The following is a 6,805-nucleotide window of genomic DNA, read 5'->3' on the forward strand; positions in this document are numbered from 1 at the left end:
AAAATTGTGAATCATCGAACCTACGTAGATAAAAGAACAAAACCTCTTCCTTGTCATAATAAATTTGGACCACAATCTTTCTTGTAGCCACTTGCTCTCCCTGAGTTTATTGGCCACCCAACTTTATTGGATTGTTTGGGCGAGAGGCTTGTCACAGTGTCACCTAACAAAACCTCTTCCTTGTCATAATAAATTTGGACCACAATCTTTCTTGTAGCCACTTGCTCTCCCTGAGTGTATTGGCCACCCAACTTTATTGGATTGTTTGGGCGAGAGGCTTGTCACAGTGTCACCGAATCACCACTCACTTATGAAGGTTATCTTATGTCACAATGTCCCCTGTGGAATAGTGGAAGTGTGAGATCGACTACAATCTGCACCAGATATTGAGTGTCTCAACATATCACTTAAAAGCTTTGAATGATATGGCTTATGAAGAATGACATGCCGCGACTTATGAAATATTAAAACACTTTCAATACATTGTACTTTCTTGAATACAAACTCTCCCAGGTGGACCCACACATTGATTTCATGTGATTACAATCGCAGAGAGGATGTAGAGGATAGTCCATCTTATAGTTTTACTTTGTTGGTCATCTTATATATCCCATAAGATCTCATTAGTAATATCTCATATATACAGATGCTATGGCATGTCTGAGTCAAGGACATTTGATTTCAGAGTTATGAAGAATTTATTGTGAGTGTTGCATACAATTTCAAACCAAAATTGAGAATTCAATAAGTCATTTATGTGTTATGGTCATTTTGGTTTTTTTTTTTATTATGATAGATGTGTTTTTAATGAAACATTTATTAGTGAAGGGTTAATTTGTCATCAAACATCAATCTTGAAGAGCAAAATTTTAAACATACCGTTTCCTGAAAGACAGAATAAATACCTAAAACGTTAAAAAAAAATGATATGATGAGTAAAAAAGAATCCAGATTCCAACCCTACTCATGGTCTTGCCATTGCTTATTTGGCAAAAACAGTCCGCAATCCTTTTTCTTCTCACACGTGTCCTCAAATACTTTCGTCTCCTCCTTAGAAGCCGCGCTTTTTTCTACTTACAGAAAACCTTTTCTACTTACAGAAAACCACTGTGAACTAGTCAACCTTCAATCACTCACGGTTTTGCTTATTTGCGAGAAACAGTCCGCAATCCTTTTTCTTCTCACACGTTCATCAAAGACTTTCGTCTCTTCCTTAGAAGCCGCGCTTTTCATACGCAGTAAGATACCGATATATAATATACCGCCTCAGCGTTCACTCAGTCTTGGCTTTACTTTCAGTCAGTATTTTCTTCTCATCAATACCACAGAGATTTTGCGTTACCAAATATGGATAAAGCCGTTGGCTTAGCACAGCAAGATTGCGGACAAAAGCGCGCCCAATTTAAGGGAGTCCGAAAGCGAAAATGGGGTAGTTGGTGGTCTGAAATCTGGACGCCCAAGACCAAAGCGAAGATATGGCTCGGCTCCTACGAAACCGCCGAGCAAGCCGCCCGTGCTTACGACGCCACCGTGTATTGCCTGAGAGGCCTCAACGCTGAATTTAACTTCCCCAGTTCCGTGCCCGCTATTCCATCAGCATGTTCTTCTTCCCGTAAAGAAATTCAGCTCGTCGCTGCTAGATATGCCCGACACCAAATCCCCTCCAATTGGACTTCGAATTCGCCCTCTCCGCGAAATAACAATAATAAGGCGAGCGATGAGCCCGGATGCCCATCGCGGTAATTTTTGGCTTCAGAAACAGCGCTATCGTGCAAAACAAGCCACCAGATTCCCGAGGTATGCGACATGGCGTTGTGGGATTATCTGTTTAATGGCAATGAGCGCATGAATTTGGAGAAATTCCCGTCGATTGATGTGTCATTGAGCTTGGACGCGATTCCGACTTGGCAGGAAGAAGAGTAGGATGGATACTTGTGGAGCTGGAACTTGTGGGAAGTCTGAATTACTGATTGAGTGGGACGGGCAATATATTTTGCCTTCCGATATCATAAAACACTGGGTGCCGCGACTCACATCTACTGTTGACAGTCACTATTTTAACTGTTGTTTCATTTACATTCGTGAATTTTACTTAGTAATATCATCAGATTAAATGTCCAGCTACTCTGAGTAAATATCATCTCGCAACTCGGAGTAAATGTCCAGCCAGCGTCTCGAGTACTGGGATTGGTGAGTACTGGGATTAGTATCTTTTACTTTTCCCTCGATCGTGATATCTAAACAAGAGTGTTAGATTTCAAACGCTTAAGAAATGGTTAAGTATTTTTATTTTCTATTTTATTAAACTTTAAGTAGTGACAATAAAGCTTTTAGATATATCTCAAAAGTAATTATAATATATTTTTTTTTAAATTTAATTAAAAAGTTCTTATAAAATTAAATAAAGATAAAATATTTATGGAATATTTTGATCGTCAAATAAGTTATTGTTTTCGGGCATGTGCTATTAATAAGCCATGGTATTGTGTCAAACCTTATTTACAAGTTAATAATATCGATGAGAAAGTGGGCCATAAATATCCATGGTTAAGAATCTTGCGATATTATTATAAAATATTTTGATTATGAAATAATTTATGATTTTTGGGCATGTGGTATTGATAATCCATGCTATTAGCCCATGGTATTGTAACAAATCCTATTCACAAGTTCATAATATTAACCACAAAGTGGGCTTGAATATCCATGGTTAAGAATCTTGTCATATATTTTGATTGTGAAATAAGTTATGTTTTTGGGGCATGTGGTATTGATAAGCCATGGTATTGGTCCATGGTATTGTAACACATCTTATTTACAAGTTAATAATATCCATGGTAAAGTGGGGGTAAATATCCATGGTTAAATATCATGTCATGTTGCTATAAAATATTTTGATTGTGAAATACGTTATGTTTTTTGGGCATGTTGTATTGATAAGCCATCGTATTGTAAGAAAGCATATGTATATCCACCGTAAAGTGAGAGTGAATATCTATGGTTAAGAATCTTGTCATATTGTTATAAAATATTTTGATTATGAAATAAGTTATGGTTTTTTGGCATGTAGTATTGATAAGCCATGGTATTGGCCCATAATATTGTAATAAAACCTATTCACAAGTTAATAACAAAATCAAAATATAACAAATTGAATTTTATTTTATTATTATTTTTATTCATTTCTTTTTATTATTATTATTAATTGAGCCAATTTTTAAATATTTACACTCATCCCCGATATGAATTTTAAGTTTTTTTATTGCAATTCAAAATTGTTTGGATACTTACATTACACCTACACATATACCCTGTATACGTAATTTAAAATTGTTTAGACACTTACATTACACCTACACATCTACCCTATACTCACTTATAGAGCGCATCTTGGAACAATAATAATTTAAAATAAATTTGTAATTTATTTAATTTTTATGATTATATATATATATATATATAATTTATTATGTATCATGAAATGTGTATTTTGATGCTTATGGAAAAATATATATCAATATTTACCAACGACTAATTTAATTATTTTAAGTTTTATTTATGTTTTAAATTCCATAATATAATTGTGAATGAAATTGTAATATTCAATTATTCAAAATGTATTTTTAAATTTTTCGATAAATTTAACATTCTAATTATAAAAAAAATAAAAATAAAAATTATATAATTCTAACTTATAATTTTAACGACTATCTTCCAAATTTAAAATAGAGTTAACTAAACAATATTAAAAAGAAAAACTCTAAAACTTAATCTAAAGTACAACCATATCTGTTGCCATAAACAACCCTTTGAAATATCACTAGAGCCTTATATTGATCTTAAATATGTCTACCTAAACACCCTTTTTTTAAAGTATTTTTTTACCACATTTTCGAAAGAAAACGAAAGACATTTAAATTGTTTATATCATATTAAAAAATATAATAATTGTCTATAAGGTTTGGATAGATGGTGATCGGGGAATTTCTTAAGATATTTTTACATATTAAGTTATTTGTATTTGTTTGCATTTCTACATATTAAGTTATTGATTTAATTTTCTGTTTTATTGAAATGTTATTTTTAAATATAACCATGATATAACCTCATAATTACCAAACTTACTAAAAACAAACCTATTAATTTGACAAAAATATCTTCATAAATTAGTGGTTTCATTTTGGAATAAATTTGACTTATAAGCCATGAGAGGAGAGACATATTTGGCTTTTTATTCATAAGGTGCTAAATAATTTTCTTGGAAAAGGTTTTTTTATTAATAGGGTGATAAAGATATTTTTTTGGAAAAGCTAAAACAAACGCTCACCAAACAGTTATGACATTTTTATAAAATCAACATAAATAACAATTAAATGGTTTAAAATAATTTTTTATAACTTTTAAAATTTATATAAAATCAACATAAATAACAATTAAATGGTTTAAAATAATTTTTTATAACTTTTAAAATTAATATAGATTTATGTTAAATTTAAATTTATTAAAAAGCATATTTTTGATTTTATTTTGGAATGAATTTGACGTAAATATATTAGTCATACGAGGAGAGGCATCTTTGTCTTTTTATTAATAAGGTGATAACGAGATTTATGGGAAAACTTAAGACAAACCCTCACCAAATACATGACTATTTTTTATAGAATTATTATAAATAACAATTAAATAGTTTAAAATAAAATTTTAAATTTAATGTAGATTTATGTTAAATTTAAATTTATATATATATATATATATTTTTTAATAAATTGTTAGTGTAAAATTTTATATTATGAATTGAATTTGTAATACTAGTATAATCATTTTAATAAATGTGGTTGAGATGTGTTTTGTTTTGATGATGAGTCATGTTGTAGATTTGAAACAACAACATTAAAAATGATTATTGTGGTTAATATTTGAAATACTTATTCTCAAGAATCTCATCACATAAATCTTCAATCACATATTAATAACTATTAAGTTTATAGTACAAATTTAAGATTAAGATTAATATTAATATTAATGATTATATAGTTATAACTAGTACAACCATATTTAGTGAATTAAAAGTGATTGATATATACCAAAGGCTTCATTTGTATCTATCACACAATCTATTGATAAATATATAACAATAAAAAATATATATTAAAAAACAGATTACAATAAAAATATTATTATTATTATAAACAATAAAAATAATTAATTAATATTTTTAGTAAAGAATTAATAATAATAAATAATTTAAATAATATAAAAATAATAATTTAAATAATAAGAAAAACAATTTAAAAAAATAAAAAAATATTAAATTTCTACGACAAAAACATTTAATTATTTAATTATTGATGATGATGATGATGATGGTGGTTAACATCCACTGAGACCAAACATTGGTCTATCGGACCTAAAGAAAATGAATTATTTAGTTTGATTTAATATTTTATTCCTATGGTCAAAAAGCTTGGAGAGAAGACTCCCGAGCTCACTATAATTTTGACATCGTAAAAGGCTAGGAAGGTCAGTATTGCAACAAAGATTATGAAACTGAGATATAATGTGCTTGTACGCAGGGTACACTAAGAGGAAGTGACTTTCATCCTCAAATTTTCATATTCTCACGCAGATGATAGATTGTTTCCATCCATGGTGTTTTAGGAATTGCTCAATGACCCGTTTCACTATGGAGCTCATAAGAGTTCGTTCTAATCTTGGCTATATTAATTTTCTTCTTTGAGATAATTAAAACCGAGAGATACTTTTGATCTTCGAGGGTGGGGTTGATGACCTCCTTATAATATCTTAATTTTCTTTTAACTACTAAATATTTTTCACACCACATTTTTTCTTTGAACTTAGAAGTAACAATATTTTTAATGTTACTAGTGTTTTGCAATGCAACATTCTCATCGATCTCCCAATGGTTTAACGAGGCCCTGGGGTCTTTATACTAACCTCGTTTGAGCCTTAGGTGGTTTTGGCTGGAATTTAAAGCTAGCTTAGGAAGTCTATGGTCTCCTATGTTATTGAGTTTGTCCTTGTACAATAGAAGCCTAGTCATAGCTAGGCTATCAATAGAGGAAAGACCCACTTCAATTAGTAGAATAGGATAGGGTGTATTGCTTTTAATTTTGAGGTTATACATTATAAAACTCTTCTAGATTTTCTCAATCTTTCTCCAAGATTCTCTAGAGATGCTGCAACCCCAAACCTCACATCCATATAAGATAACATGAGTGACTAAAGTTTCAAAGAGGAACTTCTTTCTATCCTACATTACGAGGTTTTCCGTTTTACAATTATTTTCAAGACCAAAATAAGCTTTCCACCCCCCATTAATCATTTTCTCCTTTTCTCAATGATATAGTTCCATTTGAGCTTGTGATGAATATCAATTCCTAGGTACTTGTAAGAAGACACTTCCTCCAAGTTACTATTTTCATACATAAAATTAGCCTAAGTGTCCTTCTTGGATTTGATAATCATAACTTTTGTGTTTTCAGTGTTAACAGATATACCCATGGTATAACAGAAATCCTTAAGATGTTTAAGTTGCTTATCAAGATTAGATGGGCACCTTGGGAGAAGAACAATATCGTCAGCATAGAGAAGAAGGATGATGACTATCCTAGTTAAGATCGTGCCAGTATAACCTGTTTCCTCTAAACAATCTTTTAGCTTGTCGATGTAAATGCCAAATAGGGTAGGGGAGAGGGGGCAACCTTGTTTAACTTTGATATTACACTTAATATATTTCGACCACCCATCATTACTATTTAACTTGGCAATTAGATTCTCATATAAC

At 30.7% G+C, this 6,805-nt stretch overlaps 1 pseudogene; it reads left to right on the forward strand.

Annotated features, from left to right (window-relative positions):
- Positions 1–1,347: 1,347 nt before the first annotated feature.
- On the forward strand, positions 1,348–1,743 carry LOC149176232 (ethylene-responsive transcription factor ERF017 pseudogene; annotated as a pseudogene).
- Positions 1,744–6,805: the final 5,062 nt, after the last annotated feature.

The sequence above is a fragment of the Pinus tabuliformis genome, chromosome 4_1 (genome assembly GCF_031772625.1).
Source record: "Pinus tabuliformis cultivar Carrire ecotype Pingquan chromosome 4_1, CPIR1, whole genome shotgun sequence".
In the NCBI taxonomy this organism is placed as follows: domain Eukaryota; kingdom Viridiplantae; phylum Streptophyta; class Pinopsida; order Pinales; family Pinaceae; genus Pinus; species Pinus tabuliformis.